This window comes from Kogia breviceps, chromosome 1 (assembly GCF_026419965.1).
Source record: "Kogia breviceps isolate mKogBre1 chromosome 1, mKogBre1 haplotype 1, whole genome shotgun sequence".
In the NCBI taxonomy this organism is placed as follows: Eukaryota; Metazoa; Chordata; class Mammalia; order Artiodactyla; family Physeteridae; genus Kogia; species Kogia breviceps.
In genome coordinates this window covers 52,021,089-52,038,755 of record NC_081310.1, presented here as the reverse complement: position 1 = coordinate 52,038,755, position 17,667 = coordinate 52,021,089, and the positions used below count along the sequence as shown (strand labels likewise).

The 17,667-nt window shown below is 44.3% G+C and overlaps 1 long non-coding RNA gene across 2 annotated transcripts in view; it reads right to left on the bottom strand.

Annotated features, from left to right (window-relative positions):
- Nucleotides 1-635: 635 nt before the first annotated feature.
- Nucleotides 636-17,667, bottom strand: part of LOC136794048 (uncharacterized) — a 114,467-nt gene continuing 97,435 nt past the window's right edge. The window contains exons 3-4 of one of the 2 annotated variants that reach the window (XR_010840248.1): nt 7,270-7,362; nt 636-3,752 (exon numbers count right to left, since the gene is read on the bottom strand). This is a non-coding gene — a long non-coding RNA (uncharacterized lncRNA). The remainder of the gene's footprint in view (nt 3,753-7,269; nt 7,363-17,667) is intronic. The other variant, XR_010840247.1, reaches the window with a different exon arrangement.

The following is a 17,667-nucleotide window of genomic DNA, read 5'->3' as shown; positions in this document are numbered from 1 at the left end:
TCTGATGATTCCTGATGTTGAGCTTTTCTCCATTTTCCTTTTTTTGATAAAGAGTGAGTAAAACTTACCTCTTCATACTATCTCTTTGACACATTTGCCTGCTTTGAATTTTTTTCACCACTGCCGAGCTCAGGACATTTTTTTTTTTGAGGGCAGGTGTCTTTTAGAGGCCTGAGTCCTTGTGAATGTTAAGTGACCCATAGCTATGCGTTTAAAGCCGCTCTTGCGGGAAACGGCCACAAGGCGGCAGCATTTCTCCATTTCCAACTCTGGGTTTTCCTGCAACAGAGGCTTCCTGGAAATTGTGTTAGTAGGCTGCAAATGTGAGTGCAGTGTGTCAGGGCAAACCCCCAAGAGCTTATATCTCCTTACTTCTTGTGTGTTTTTTAAAATTTAATTGTTATCTAGTATCACAGCCAATTGGATAAAAATGTGGTGTGTGTTCTAGGTGTACTGCATCTGGTTCATCATATGTATGTATCAATCTATTCATCTTTGGATCCTTTCCCGTGTAGGTTATTACAGAGTGTTGAGTCGACCTCTCTTGGTATTCCTTAGGTATTTTGTGATTATATATTTCATATGTATCAGTACATGTCTGTAAACCCCCATATCCAAATTCATACATTCCTTACACCTTTCCACTTGGTTAAGCATAGTTGGTTTTCTGCATCTATGCACGGCCTTCTCTTGGAAATGACTTCATGGGTATCAATGTTGAAGTAACAACTATAAGTGATGTCATAGGATATTTCTATTTCGGTTTCTTTCGTACTTCCTTTTGGGTGGGTATCTCTAGATCCTTCTACGGTGGTGCCAGCGGCACTGTTGCATGCTTTTCTATGGATCATGTTCCATTGTGCACATGGGCCCCTTCTTCTTGGTGCATTGCTCTGTTGATGGACATTTGGGTTTCTTCCAAGTCTTGGCTATGGTACATGTTGCTGCAGTGCAGGATGGCCAGCCTGTGTCTTTTTGATTTTGGTCTACTCAGGAGATAGGCCCATCAGTGGGCCTAACCGATTACATGTTAGCTCAATTTTTACCTTTCAACGCACCTCCGCGGTGTTCTCACTACTAGCTGTTCCCAGGTTACGTCCCAGCGGCAGCTAGAGGGCACATAGTTCTCTAAAACACCTTGAGCATTTATTCTTTGTAGACTCTGTGGCTGATGATCATTGTGACGACTGTGGGTGAACGTTTTTGTCGACTGGATTTGCATGGCTTTAATTAATTCCTGATGTTGAGCATTTTTCCATGCCCTTTTATTTATCACAAGAGAAAGAAAGCAAGAGAAGACAAAATGTGCGCAAAATATGCCTCTTGAAATTGTCGTTTTGAAATGTGCACGTCTTTTGAGTTTTGTTCCTCGATGGACGACCCAAGAATTGTTTTTGAGGGCAGGTGTCATTTATAGGCCTGCAATGATTTTGAATATCAAGTGACCATTAGCACTGGGTTTAAAGCTGCTGTTTTGAGAAACGGCCACAAGGCGGCAGCAGGTCTCCTTTACCAAACCTGGTTACTCGGGCAACAGAGCCTCCGTGGAAGTCGTATTCTCGGTTGTCAATTAGAATGGACTGTGCCAGGAAAAAGCCCCTTAAGTTTGTGTCTCACGACTGACTTGTTCGTTTTTTAATTCACTGTTTATTTTTTCTCACAGCATGTTTGATTACAATGTTTTGCTTGTTGTAAGTGTGAAAGATGTGGCTCTTTTACACATAAACATGTATCTAGTCTTCTTTGGATCCTTTTCCCATGTAGCTTATGACACAATGTTGAGTACTCTTCTCTTGGTATTCCGTAGGCCTTTGGTGATTTTGTATTTCACCTGTGTTTGTATCTCTCTCTTAAACCCAATTTCCTAATGTACACAATTCTCACACCTGTCCATGGGTGAACCATAAATCTGTTTATTGCATCTGTGATTGCCTTTCTCTGTGGAAATATCTTCAGTGATATCAATTTTTAGGGAACACCTATAAGTGATATCGTAGGCTATGTATCTTTCGCTCTGTGACTTACTGCAAGGTGCGTGATGAACTCTAGCCTCACCGATGGTGCTGTTGATGGCATTGTTTCCTTTTGTTCCTTGGCTAACATTCCATCTGTACAGGTCCCTGTTCTTCTTTGTCCACTCATCTGTTGATGGACTTTCTGCTTGCTTCCATGTCCTGGCTGTTGTAATACTCCTGCAATGCAGATTTGCCTGCCTGTGTCTTTCCACTTCTGTCTTCTTTCTTAGGTTATAGGCCCACGAGTGGGCCTGCCGGATCATATCGTAACTCAGTGTTTACCTTGTAAAGGCACCTCCATTCTGTTCCCATTAGTGCCTCTTACCAGGTGAAGTCCTGTGGCGAGCATTGCCCTCTGAGGAAGGCGCCACTAAGACCCTCATAAGCCTCAGGGCCCGACTGTACTCTCCTTGGTATGCATCCTGGACTTTATGGTATGAACATACAAAAGGAGATGGTCTTTGGCCAAATCGCTCCAGGGACCTGCTCAGTTACTGGGAGTCCCTGGTTGTTCCCTAAAGCTAGGAAAAGCAACCCTGGAGGGGAAATTGGTGCCTTCGAGGGAGAAGCCGAGCAGCCAATCAACCAGCTGATGCCGATAAGGCGTGACGAAGCAAATTCCCTGCTTTAGGGGTATATATACGGCTAGGCTTTGTTATTAAACTTGCCTTGCAACCGTCAGTTGCTTGTGCCCTTCTGATCCCATACCTTGGTGCGTTCAGTTCCCTACCCCCTCTCGTCGGTTGTTGCTACACTTTGAGGACCCGCCGCGGCTGGCGGCAAAGTCCCACTTAACCTAGAGGGTATGCACTTCTCCACAACCCCTTCAGCATGAATTGTTGGTAGTTTTGTTGCTGATGGTTCTTCTGACTGGTGTGAGCCGATACCTCTGTGGTTGGATTTGCATGCGTCTCATAAAGCCTTGAAATTGAGCTTTCAGGGATGTCCTTTTTTCTTCAAACTGTGTGTGTAGCTTACCTCATCACATTCTTTTCTTGAAGTATGTGCCACCTTTTGAAATATTTTGGCCACTACCTCCCTCAAGACATTTTGAGGGCAGGTTTCATTGACAGCCCTCCAGGACTTGTGCACATGAAGTGACCATTAGCACGGGTTTTCAAGCTGCCGTTGCAGGTAACGGCCAGAGGGCTGCAGCATTTCTGTATTTCCCACTCTGACAACTAGTGAAGCAGACCTTCCTGCCAGTGGTGTTCCTCGGTTATCAATGACGGTGGAATGTGTCTGGAGAAACCCCCCAAAGCTGATGTCTCCTTACTTATATCTGTTTTTAAAATGGAATTTCTACTTTTCACTGGAGCACTCTTCCATTGTGTCCATGGACCACTTCTCCTTTCTGCATTCCTCTGTGGCTGGACATTTTCATTGCTTCCAAGTGTTGGCTACGGTAAACATTGCTGGATTGCAGGATTGCCAGCCCGTGTCTTTTTTGATTCTCATCCTCTCAGGCGATAGACCCAGCAGTGGGTATGCTTGATTGAACGGTCGCTCAATGTTGACCCTTTCCAGGCAACTCCACTGTTTTTCCCTTAGGGGCTCTTACCACGACCCACTTAGAACCGAGGGTACGCATTTCTTCACCACCCCTTCAGCATTTCTTGTTTGCAGAAGTTTCGCTGCTGGCCATGCTGAGTGGTGTGACATGATAGGTTTTTGTAACGTGTATTTTCGTGTCTAATAATTCCTAAGGTTCAGCATTTTTCCACGCCTTTTTTTATTCTGTTAAACAAAAACAGAAAAAAAAAAACCGTGAGTACAATAAACCTCTTGAAATTGTCTTCTTGGAAGGTTGCCCTCTTTTGACTTTGTTGGTCGATTTTCGACCCCAGGATTTTTTTTGGAGGGCAGGTGTCATTTACAAGCCTGCAATGGGTGTGAATATTGAGTGACCATTAGCACTGACTTTAAAGCTGCTGCTGTGGGAAACGGCCACAAGGCGTCAGCATTGCTACATTCCCACATACGGGTACTAGGGCAGCAGAGCCCTTCTGGAAGTCCTGTTCCCAGGTTGTCAATTAGAATGGAATGTGCCAGGAAAAAACCCCAGAAGTTTATGTCACATTACTTCTTGTTCGCTCTTTTAATTTTTTTAAATCGAGGTAATGATTAGAATATTGTTGGTCCTAGATGTACAGAATCTGGTTCATTTGTACGTTTATATATAATATATATATATATATATATAATTTATTTATTTATTTATATTTATTTATTTATTTATTTATTCTTGTACAGATCCTCTTCCCATGTAAATTATTGCAGAGTGTTCTGGTGACCTCCCTTGCTATATGGTCGGTCTGTTTGATATATGTATTTAATATGTATTTGTACACATATGGTGACACTAATCTTAATTTATCCATTCCCCCCACCTTTCATTTTACATAAGCTTAGTTTGTTTTCTAAGTGTGTGAGTGTCTTTCTTTGTGGAAATATGTTCATGTGTGTCAGCTGTTAGATAACGCCTATACGTGATGTCATACGGTATGCCTTTTGCTTTCCGACTTAACTCATGTTCTGTGATGATCTCTAGGCTCATCTCGGGTGCCTCAAAGAGCAGTGTTTCCTTGTTTTCCATGGCTAATAGTCCACTGTGTCCACGGACCAGCTCTTCTTATCCATTCATCTGTTGATGGACATTTGGGTTGCTTCGGTGTCTTGGCTACTGTGAAAACTCGTGGAGTGCAGCTCTTACAGCCTGTCTTCTCAGGTGAGAGGCTCAGCTGTGGGTGTTCTGGATGGAAGGGTGGCTCAATTTTTAATTGAAAACGCAGCTCCTTTCTGTTCTCATTATTGGCTGTTACAACTAGACATGTCCTCCGCAGACAGAGGGAACAGAGTTCTCTAAAACCCCTTCAGCATCTATTGTTTGTAGTCTTTTGGCTGACGGTAGTTAACTTGGGTGAGCTGAAAGCTTTTTGTAGGTTAGAGGAGTCTGATGATTCCTGATGTTGAGCTTTTCTCCATTTTCCTTTTTTTGATAAAGAGTCAGTAAAACGTACCTCTATCATACTATCTCTTTGACACATTTGCCTGCTTTGAATTTTTTTGGCCACTGCCGAGCTCAGGACATTTTTTTTTTTGAGGGCAGGTGTCTTTTAGAGGCCTGAGTCCTTGTGAATGTTAAGTGACCCATAGCTATGCGTTTGAAGCCGTTCTTGCGGGAAACGGCCACAAGGCGGCAGCATTTCTCCATTTCCAACTCTGGGTTTTTCTGCAACAGAGGCTTCCTGGAAATTGTGTTCGTAGGCTGCAAATGAGAGTGCAGTGTGTCAGGGCAAACCCCCAAGAGCTTATATCTCCTTACTTCTTGTGTGTTTTTTAAAATTTAATTGTTATCTAGTATCACAGCCAATTGGATAAAAATGTGGTGTGTGTTCTAGGTGTACTGCATCTGGTTCATTATATGTATGTATCGATCTATTCATCTTTGGATCCTTTCCCGTGCAGGTTATTACAGAGTGTTGAGTAGACCTCTCTCTGTATTCCTTAGGTGTTTTTTGATTATGTCTTTCATATGTATCAGTACTTATCTGTTAAACCCCATATCCTAATTCATGCATTCCTTACAGATGAAATGAGAATTCTCCACATTATACTGGTCATTTCAGAGAGTGGGAAAGGATGGCAAGTGGTAAAATATTATCTTTTCCCTTAATCTTTTTAAATTTCCCTTGTTACAACATAGGATTATTATCCCTGAATCATAATTCTGTCAGTACACCAGTATAGAGATTATTTCTTAATAGTTAGGTGAGAACCATTTCCTTCTGTTCTTGAGAAAAATTCTGTTACCTCCTTTCAGTAATGGCACTCTTTCCCAAATCAACGGTTTAACAAGGGAGATGCAAGCAGAATAATCATGCAAATACAAAACAATACAACAGCAAGAGAAAATGTCTAACTTCCAATAAGAGCTCAATTTAGAAGAGGGTTTATATCTTCAGAACAAAAGCATGCCTCCTTGACTTGCTAACCAGTCAAAATCTGTGTATTCTACAGAAAATCTGTGATGTTATTCCCATAAAACTACCCTTTACTGCTTCTGCCTCCAATAGATTTCCTAAGCACTAGTGTTTTAATGTACAGGTTACAAACAAAATCCTAATGAGATTTATTTATAATGTGTGTGTTATTTGTCTTATCCTAGTGTCTATATTCTTCTCCATTCCTGGAGCCGAAATAATATTACTTTACCTGCTAAGTGATATCGGGAGAGTGGGAGAGGTTTCATAAATACCCCAACCCTAAAGCATACCCTAAACCTAACCCATACACTAACTCTAACCCATAGACATACCTTAAACTATACCCTAATCCTAACCCGTGCCCTAACCCTAAACTTAACTCTAACCTGTATGCTAATCCTAACTCGTACACTAACACGTATCCATACCCCAATCTTTACCCTAATCCTAACCTGTGCCCTAACCCTAACCCAAATGCTTAAACCTAAGCCATACCCTAATCCTAAACCGTGCCCTAACCCTTAAAACCCTAACCGGTAGCCATAGCCTAATCTTTACCCTAATCCTAACCTGTGCCCTAACCCTAACCCTAACTGACCCTTTCCCTAAGTAAGCCCTGACACTGTCCCGAAGTGAGGCCCTGAGGTTGTCCCTAACTCACATCCTCATGCTAGGCCTAACCCTGGCCTTGTCATTGTCCCTAACAAAGGCCCTGACCCTAGTCTTAGCCTAGGCCTTGATATTTGGTCTATCTCACGTTCTGATGCTGTCCCTAACTAAGGCCCTAAAGCTGTCCCTAACATCAGCCTTGCTGCCGCCAATAACTAACGTGCTGACACTATCCTGAGCTAATATCTTGATCCATCTCTTACCATGGTCCTGACACTGTCCTTACTGAAGTCCTGATGCCATCCCAAAGTGTGCATCCCCTTAGGAATTCAGCAGAATAAGCCTGAAACCTGGTCTGGAACTGGCACTTCAGAGAGACTTCGTAGCCAGTTGTCTAATTCTACCTAAGTAGGTTTTAACTTCTGATGTAGTATTGACATATCCATAACAGGAGCTACTGAACACTACACATATGTCTCATCTTTCTATTAGTATCTGATCTAAAGTCACTGTTTGAAATTTAATAGTTAAGATAGGAGTCCTTGAAAACGTACGGTTGCAGCTACCAGCAGACATTGTTTTCAGAATGGCTAGTGGCATCCTGAGTCTGATGTAGCTCAGAAATTCAATTTCAACAATACAGTTATGCGGGGACTTACCTGGTGGCTCAATGGTTAAGACTTCGCCTTCTAACACAGAGGGTGCCGGTTTGAGCCCTGGGCAGGGAGCTAAGATCTCACATGCCTCGTGGCCTAAAAACCAAAACATGAAACAGAAACAATATTGTAACAAATTCAATAGACTTAAAAAATGGTCCACATCCAAAAAAAACTTAAAAAGAAAACAGAAAAAGAATTCAGGAATGCATCTAAATCACATCTACAAAGGTCACTTAGGTTTATCTTGGATGTCTGAACCATAGTTACTACTCCTTTTTGACTGTAAAATGCATTCCCTTCCTCAATGCCAAAGCAGATGTACAATTCGTATCTAAAAGGCCACAAAACAGGCCACTCTGGTCAGTATAATTTAAGTTAAACCATGTATAAGCCAGAGAGATTTCTTCACACCTCAATACGTGAAGTTTTTTTCCTTTTGATTCCAAGTCTTTCAATAGAAAGCACTGATGATCAAAATGTCAATCCCTCAGTGCCAGAATGATTCAGCTGTTTGGCCCTGGTGTAGATCATGTCCCTCAGTGCTAGGCCTCCTTGTTATTTGCCTAGTTAATCCACTTTGGGGGAATACTGATCAGGTATCGTGAACATGCTCAGAGGTATGTTAATGACAAAACGCTTTCTATAGGCCATACATTTTATTATTCATACCCAATTGTCACACAAGCATTGTACATGTGCTTTTAGCAGTAGACCTAAAGCAAACAGTGATACATCATGAGTCATTACATTCTGATAACTTCACTATGTAATTTTCCTTTCCTCTTAAACATCGGGGCAAAATGAAGCCAACACAGTAACTTTCATAAATACACACTTCAATACAGAGGTGTCATTTATCCAATTGCTCCAAGTCCTAAGTAGCTTGAGGGGAAGGACTTCCAATTTTACCAGGACATACTAGATTTTTAGGAATTCCATGTAATTTAATATACTAATCAAACATTTCTCTCTGAGATAGCTCAAGGGCCTTCTAAAGCATCCCAAATTTAGCTGGAGATCAAAAGAACGGTTAGAATTGGCCAAAAAACACTTATTCACTGAACCAAAGTAAAGAGATTTCAAACAAAAATACAGATCACAGACACAGGCAAAGGAACTCACCAGCTGTTCACAATCAAAAGCAGCATTCTAAGAAAACTTTGGAGGGAGAAACAAAATGCAGGCTTGCCCTAACCCACTTCCAACAAAATCCATCTTAGAATATCGTGGTCAGGCACAACTCTTCCCTCCATGTTCCCTTTTCACAAATGTTCACCACCTTCTGTATCCATCTTATGTTGTCCCTTATTTTTTTCTGCATTCAGACACAACGAGCTCTAGTACAAAGTGACTTTCTTTTCTCTTTGTACCATCAGCCTGTTACCTAGCCGCTCACCTTCTTTATTACGTAGTTTCATAAATGCTTGAACGTATGGAATTTCTTTTGTCTTTCTCCTCCTGTGACAAAATAACTCTAGCTGAAGGATAGTATAGTCATTTAGGCTATCATTCAAAGACCACCTTTCCTCATTTTTCAAGAATGTATCCATACATTGGCCAGACAAAATTACAATAGAATTTCATTCTTTTCTTACTCTTAGGTTTACAACTATAGGTTGACCAGTCTGCCAGGATTTTGCCCATTGGCTCTCAGATGGAACTGAAGAAGAAGCACTTCTTACGTTTGAACCATGGAACACTCACACCACGGACTAAGAACACAACAAAATCCTAAACACCAATGGAAGCCTCACACCAAAGGAACCAGAAACCAAAGAGAAACCAACAACCAAACAGCACAAGACTCAAATCAGCTTCCAAGTCTCAACTTAGCCTGTGACCTCTGTCCAAGTGGTTCACCTTCCAAATGAGATTTCCTGGAATGAAAAGTCACCCAAATGGGAACCAAGGTTTCCCCAAATGTACAGGGCTAAAAGGACCTCAGACTGCTTGCCAGGGGAGTTACCACACACTGGCTGAGGTGCTGCAACATCCCAAATGCTATTTTTCTGGTTCCCCAAAATAATCCCTTGGAGTAGGACATTCCGGGCAGTCCAGGCAGGAGGAACAGAGGAACGTCCGCAAGGCAAAGACGGCCTCGGCAGCTGCTAGGGTGGTTCCTCTTCCACCATCTACTCCTGCCCTAGAGTTCTAACTGCTGGGATGACTGGGGCTTGGCCTTTCCAGGCAAGGGTCCCAGGTGGTTTGGCCTCTAAAGGAATTCTCCAACCTTACACTCTCTCGAAAGAGACTAGTGTGGAGAAAATCTCAGTGTCCGATCAAGTCAGGGGACCCACAGGGGGATCCCCAAGTCAGCCCCACATTGGGTACTAAATTTGATGTCGAAAACTCAACCTCTGTGCACCAGTGCCAAATCAAATCTCAGAGAGAGGTTTGCAGGAAGTAGAAAAGAATAGCTTTACTCCTTTGGCAGCCAAAGGGGGACGCAGAAAACTCCGACCCTCAAAAACCGTGTGTCCCAATGCAGGAGGATCTGGTGAGGAGTTTTACAGCAATGGTTTAAGGAGACAGGTGTCCTAAGGATTACTGTGTGTACAGGGCCTTAACTAAATATAACCTGACCTCAGATGGTCTCTTGAGGACCTTCTCTGGAATGAAGACTAAAATCTTCTATTTTGTGGGGGGGTTTAGGTTGCTAAAGAGCCCAAAGATGCTCTTAACTGTATCCCTTGAGGCAAAACCAGAATCTTGGCCCAAGGCTGCACTGTTCATTCTATTCTGTTCTTCTTTGGTCTGTGCATTCCCTCCTTTCCATGATTAGCAACTGTTCGAATCTGCCCTTTAGAACTCAGGGAAGGTCTTGGAGTCTCTAGCATAACTAAGGCCCTGAAATTCTCCCTAACTCAGTCCTTGACGCTGTCTCAAACTAAGGCCCAGATGCCAACAATATCTAAAGTCCTGACATTATCCTGAGCTAATATCCTGACCCAGGTCTTACCAAGCTCCTGAAACTGACCCAAAGTAAGCCTTGATGCTGTCCATAAATGGGGGCATGAGGCTATCCCTAATAGAATCCCTGATAATGTCTTCAAAGAAGACCCTCACATTGATCCCACAGAGGCCCTTATGCTGCTCCTAAGACATGTCCTGACAGTGGCACTAACTCAGGCCCTAAAGACAGGCCTCACTTAGGCCCTTTGGCTGTACTTTAGATAAGCTCTGACGCTATCTGTATATGAAACGCTGGAAGACGTCCAGATTTAGGGCCCTGTCACTGGGCCTAACTAAGGTCCTGATGCTCTCAATAATTTCCTGGCACTATGCCTGGAACGGACCTAACTCTGTCCCAAGCTAATGTCCTGCATCTTTTCCTAACTGAAACCCTAATACACTCCGTGACAAAGGCCCAGACTAATCCTAACTAAGGCCTTAACACTATATCTCACTACAGCCCGGAATCTGTCCCTAATGGTCCCTGCTGCAACCAATAACTAAAATGCGGACACTGTCCTGAGATAATTTCCTGACACATTTCTATGCACCATCCTGACTGTCCCAAAAAAAGCCCTGTCGGTATCCTTAAGTGACGACCTGAGGCTGTGCCTAACTCAGGCCCTGAAGCTTTCCTTAACCGAGGCCTTGATTCTGTGACTCACTCAAGCCCTGCTCATGTCTTTCACTATGACCTTTCGCTGAGCCAACCAAGGCCCTGATGCTGCTCCTAAGTCATGCCCTGACAGTGTCTGCAGCTAGGGGGCTGACGCTAGGCCACACTCAGGCCTTGACCTTCTCCATAAGTCAGGTCTGACGCTGTCCCTACCCAAAACACAGACCCAGGTCCTAAATTAGGCCTTGATTCTCTAAGTAACTAAGGTCTTGACACCAAATCTAGGTCATTAACTGACACTACCCCTAGACCTTAATCTAATCTTGACTTTAGCTAATGTCAAGTTTAGAAAAAGAGATTCTTTACGATGAAATTCTTTCATCATATGAATATTGGTTTCTTAAAACAATAATTTTTAAACTCTTGTTAACCTTAAAGTGTACTCAACTGCTGTGGAATATTCCTTCATAGCAGCGTGCATGGTTCACTTTTACATTCTTGTGTGTTGGCCCTCAGGGTTCTTGCAGGAATGGCTCCTCTTATGCTAACTAAATCATCCCTGATGCTGAACATAAATAAGGCGCTGAAATTACTCCCGATGCTGTGAACCGCTCCCTAACTACGGCCTGGAGACTCGTGCTAACCCAGGCGATGACACTGTCCCTAACCAAGACCCTGACATTACACGTAACTCGGACCCTGACACTACTCCTAGCTCACTCCCTGACACTATACCTAACAAAGCCCATAATGATATTCCTAACTCAGACCCTGACACTGACTCTAACTAAGGCCCTACTGCCGCCAATATCTAAAGTCCTGATACTATCCTGAGTTAATATCCTGACCCAGGTCTTACCAAGGTCCTGAAACTGACTAAAACTAAGCCTTGATGCTGTCCATAAATAAGGCCCTGAGGCTCTCCCTAACAGAGGCCCTGATAATGTCTTTAATGAAGACCCTCACGCTGATCCAAAAGAGGCCCTTCTGCTGCTCCTAAGACATGCCATGACAGTGTCCCTAACTCAGGCCCTAAAGATAAGCCTCACTTAGGCCCTTTGGCTGTACCTTCCTTATGCTCTGACGCTGTCTGTATAGGAAGCCCTGGCAGTGGTCCTGATTTAGGCCCTCACGCTGGTCCTAAGTAAGGCCCTGAGGCTCTCAATAACGAAGGTCTTCACGCTTTTCCTGGGTCATTTCGTGACGCTATCCCTGGCCCGGAACCTGACTCTGTCCCAAGCTAATGTCCTGCATCTTATCCTAAATGAAACCCTAATAGTATCCCTAACTAAGCCCTGACCAATCCGAATAAAGGCCTTGAAACTATCTCTCACTAAAGCCCGGAATCTGTCCCTAACATGGGACCTGTTGCAATCAATAACTAAAATCCGGACACTGTCCTGAGATAATTTCCTGACACATTTCTATGCACGATCCTGACACTGTCCCAAACCTGTCGGTGTCCTTAAGTGAAGACCTGACGCTATGCCTAACTCAGGCCCTGAAGCTTTCCCTAACGGAGGCCTCGATTCTCTGACTCACTCAGGACCTGCTCATGTCCTTAACTATGACCCAAATGCTGACCCAACAAAGGCACTGATGCTGCTTCGACGTCATGCCCTGACACTGTCTCCAGCTAGGGGCCTGAAGCTGGGCCTCACTCAGGCCCTCTTGCTTGTCCTAAGTCCGACCCTGATGCTGGTCCTAAATAAGCCCTCAGGTTCTCAGTAACTAAGGTCTTGACACTATCCCGAGGTCATTTGCTGACACAATCCCTAGACTTTACCCTAACCCTGTCCCTAGCTAATGTCCTGCCTCTTATGCTAACTGAAGCCCTTATGCTGTGCCGATGTCAGGACCTGAATTGAGTCCCCACGCCGTGACACTGTCCCTAACTAAGGCGTGGATGTTAGGCCTAACTCACGGCCTGACACTGTCCCTAACTAAGGCCCTGATGCCATCAATATCTAAAGTCCTCACACTATCCTCAGCTAATTTACTAACCCATCTCTTACTAAGGTCCTGAAAATATCGCTAAGTAAGCCGTGACGCTGTCCCTAACAGAAGGCCTGCTCATGTCTTTAACGAACACCATAATGCTGATCCAACAACGGCACTGATGCTGCTCCTGTGTCACGCCCTGACAGTGTCCCCACCTACAGGAATGACGCTAGGCCTCACTCAGGCCCTGGCGCTCACCCCAAGCAAGTCCAGGATGCTATTTTTACATGAAGCCCTAACATTGCTTCTAAAGAAGGTCCTGATGCTCTCAGTAACTAAGGTCTTGACACTAGCTCTCACTAAGGCCTGGAATCTGTCCCTAACATGGGTCCTGCTGCAATCAATAACTAAAATCCGGACACTATCCTGAGCTAATATCCTGACACATTTCTATCCAAGGTTCTGACACTGTCCCAAAGAGAGCCCTGTTGCTCTCCTTAACTGAAGACGTGAGGCTGTGCCTAACTCAGGCCCTGAAGCTTTCCTCAACAGAGGCCTTGATTCTGTGACTCACTCAAGCCCTGCTCATGTCTTTCACTATGACCCGAATGCTGACTCCACAAAGGCCCTGATGCTGCTCCTAAGTCATTCCCTGACAGTGTCTGCATCTAGGGGCCTGACCCTAGGGCTCACTCAGGCCCTCACCTTCTCCCTATATCAGGCTCTGACACTGTCCCTACCCGAAGCCCTGGCATAGGTCCTAAATTAGGCCCTGATTCTCTAAGTAACTAAGGGCTTGTTTCCAAAACTAGGTCATTACCTGACACTAGCCCTAGACCTGAACGTAAACTTCTCTTTTGCTAATGTTAAATTTAGCTAAAGAGATTCTTTAGGATGAAATTCTTTCATCTTCTGAGTAGAGTTTTCTGAAAAAAAATAATGTTTAAACTCTTACTGAACTTAAACAAAATGTACTCAACTTCTGTGGAATATTCCTTTATACCAGCCTGCCTGGTTTACCTCTGCATTTGCCTGTGTTGGCTTTCAGGGTGCTTGTAGGAATGCCACCTCTTATGCTAACGAATTAACTCTTATTATGCTAAATCCCTGATGTTGTCCCTAATAACTTCAGGAAACTCCTCCCAAGGCGGTGAACCTTTCCCAAACTGAGGCCTGGAGGCTCATCCTAGCTCAGGCCCTGACACTGTCCCTAGCAAAGGCCCTCACACAACTCCTAGCTCAGTCCCTGACACTATACCTAACAAAGGCTATAATGCTACTCCTAACTCAGGCACTGACACCTGACGCTGTGCCTAACTCAGGCCCTGAAGCTTTCCCTGAGTGAGGCCTTGATTCTGTGACTCACTCAAGGCCTGCTCATGTCTTTCACTATGACCTTTCGCTGACCCAACCAAGGTGTTTATGCTGCTCCAAAGTCATGCCCTGACTGTGTCTACAGCTAGGGGGCTGACGCTAGGCCTCACTCAGGCCCTGACGTTCTCCATAAGTCAGGTCTGACGCTGTCCCTACCGAAAATCTTGACGCAGGTCCTAAATTTTAGGCCTTGATTCTCTAAGTAAGTAAGGTCTTGACACTAAATCTAGGTCATTAACAGACACTAGACCTTAATCTAATCTTGACTTTAGCTAACGTCAAGTTTAGGGAAAGAGATTCTTTATGACGAAATTCTTTCATCATATGAATATTGGTTTCTTAAAAAAATAATTTTTAAACTCTTGTTAACCTTAAACAAAGTGTACTCAACTGCTGTGGAATATTCCTTCATAGCAGCGTGCATGGTTCACTTTTACATTCTTGTGTGTTGGCCTTCAGGGCTCTTGCAGGAATGGCTCCTCTTATGCTAACTAAATCATCCCTGATGCTGAACATAAATAAGGCGCTGAAATTACTCCCGATGCTCTGAACCTGTCCCTAACTACGGCCTGGAGACTCGTGCTAACCCAGGCCCTGACACTGTCCCTAACCAAGACCCTGACATTACATGTAACTCGGACCCTGACACTACTCCTAGCTCACTCCCTGACACTATACCTAACAAAGCCCATAATGATATTCCTAACTCAGACCCTGACACTGACTCTAACTAAGGCCCTACTGCCGCCAATATCTAAAGTCCTGATACTATCCTGAGTTAATATCCTGACCCAGGTCTTACCAAGGTCCTGAAACTGACTAAAACTAAGCCTTGATGCTGTCCATAAATAAGGCCCTGAGGCTCTCCCTAACAGAGGCCCTGATAATGTCTTTAATGAAGACCCTCACGCTGATCCCAAAGAGGCCCTTCTGCTGCTCCTAAGTCATGCCCTGACAGTGTCCCGAACTCAGGCCCTAAAGATAAGCCTCACTTAGGCCCTTTGGCTGTACCTTCCTTATGCTCTGACGCTGTCTGTATAGGAAGCCCTGGCAGTGGTCCTGATTTAGGCCCTCACGCTGGTCCTAAGTAAGGCCCTGAGGCTCTCAATAACGAAGGTCTTCACGCTTTTCCTGGGTCATTTCGTGACGCTATCCCTGGCCCGGAACCTGACTCTGTCCCAAGCTAATGTCCTGCATCTTATCCTAAATGAAACCCTAATAGTATCCCTAACTAAGCCCTGACTAATCCGAACAGAGGCCTTGACACTATCTCTCACTAAATCCCTGAATCTGTCCCTAACATGGGACCTGTTGCAATCAATAACTAAAATCCGGACACTGTCCTGAGATAATTTCCTGACACATTTCTATGCACGATCCTGACACTGTCCCAAACCTGTCGGTGTCCTTAAGTGAAGACCTGACGCTGTGCCTAACTCAGGCCCTGAAGCTTTCCCTGAGTGAGGCCTTGATTCTGTGACTCACTCAAGGCCTGCTCATGTCTTTCACTATGACCTTTCGCTGACCCAACCAAGGTGTTTATGCTGCTCCAAAGTCATGCCCTGACTGTGTCTACAGCTAGGGGGCTGACGCTAGGCCTCACTCAGGCCCTGACGTTCTCCATAAGTCAGGTCTGACGCTGTCCCTACCGCAAATCTTGACGCAGGTCCTAAATTTTAGGCCTTGATTCTCTAAGTAAGTAAGGTCTTGACACTAAATCTAGGTCATTAACTGACACTAGACCTTAATCTAATCTTGACTTTAGCTAACGTCAAGTTTAGGGAAAGAGATTCTTTATGACGAAATTCTTTCATCATATGAATATTGGTTTCTTAAAAAAATAATTTTTAAACTCTTGTTAACCTTAAACAAAGTGTACTCAACTGCTGTGGAATATTCCTTCATAGCAGCGTGCATGGTTCACTTTTACATTCTTGTGTGTTGGCCTTCAGGGCTCTTGCAGGAATGGCTCCTCTTATGCTAACTAAATCATCCCTGATGCTGAACATAAATAAGGCGCTGAAATTACTCCCGATGCTGTGAACCGCTCCAGAACTACGGCCTGGAGACTCGTGCTAACCCAGGCCCTGACACTGTCCCTAACCAAGACCCTGACATTACATGTAACTCGGACCCTGACACTACTCCTAGCTCACTCCCTGACACTATACCTAACAAAGCCCATAATGATATTCCTAACTCAGACCCTGACACTGACTCTAACTAAGGCCCTACTGCCGCCAATATCTAAAGTCCTGATACTATCCTGAGTTAATATCCTGACCCAGGTCTTAGCAAGGTCCTGAAACTGACCCAAATTAAGCCTTGATGCTGTCCGAAAATGAGGTCCTGAGGCTCTCCCTAACAGAGGCCCCGATAATGTCTTTAATGAAGAATCTGACGCTGATCCCACAGAGGCCCTTCTGCTGCTCCTAAGTCATGCCCTGACAGTGTCCTGAACTCAGGCCCTAAAGATAAGCCTCACTTAGGCCCTTTGGCTGTACCTTCCTTATGCTCTGACGCTGTCTGTATAGGAAGCCCTGGCAGTGGTCCTGATTTAGGCCCTCACGCTGGTCCTAAGTAAGGCCCTGAGGCTCTCAATAACGAAGGTCTTCACGCTTTTCCTGGGTCATTTCGTGACGCTATCCCTGGCCCGGAACCTGACTCTGTCCCAAGCTAATGTCCTGCATCTTATCCTAAATGAAACCCTAATAGTATCCCTAACTAAGCCCTGACCAATCCGAACAGAGGCCTTGACACTATCTCTCACTAAAGCCCAAAATCTGTCCCTAACATGGGACCTGTTGCAATCAATAACTAAAATCCGGACACTGTCCTGAGGTAATTTCCTGACACATTGCTATGCACGATCCTGACACTGTCCCAAACCGGTCGGTGTAATTAAATGAAGACCTGACGCTGTGCCTAACTCAGGCCCTGAAGCTTTCCCTAAGTGAGGCCTTGATTCTGTGACTCACTCAAGGCCTGCTCATGTCTTTCACTATGACCTTTCGCTGACCCAACCAAGGTGTTTATGCTGCTCCTAAGTCGTTCCCTGACTGTGTCTGCAGCTAGAGGGCTGACGCTAGGCCTCACTCAGGCCCTGACGTTCTCCGTAAGTCAGGTCTGAATCTGTCCCTACCGAAAATCTTGACGCAGGTCCTAAATTTTAGGCCTTGATTCTCTAAGTAACTAAGGTCTTGACACCAAATCTAGGTCATTAACTGACACAACCCCTAGACCTTAATCTAATCTTGACTTTAGCTAATGTCAAGTTTAGGGAAAGAGATTCTTTACGATGAAATTCTTTCATCATATGAATATTGGTTTCTTAAAACAATAATTTTTAAACTCTTGTTAACCTTAAACAAAGTGTACTCAACTGCTGTGGAATATTCCTTCATAGCAGCGTGCATGGTTCACTTTTACATTCTTGTGTGTTGGCCTTCACGGTTCTTGCAGGAATGGCTCCTCTTATGCTAACTAAATCATCCCTGATGCTGAACATAAATAAG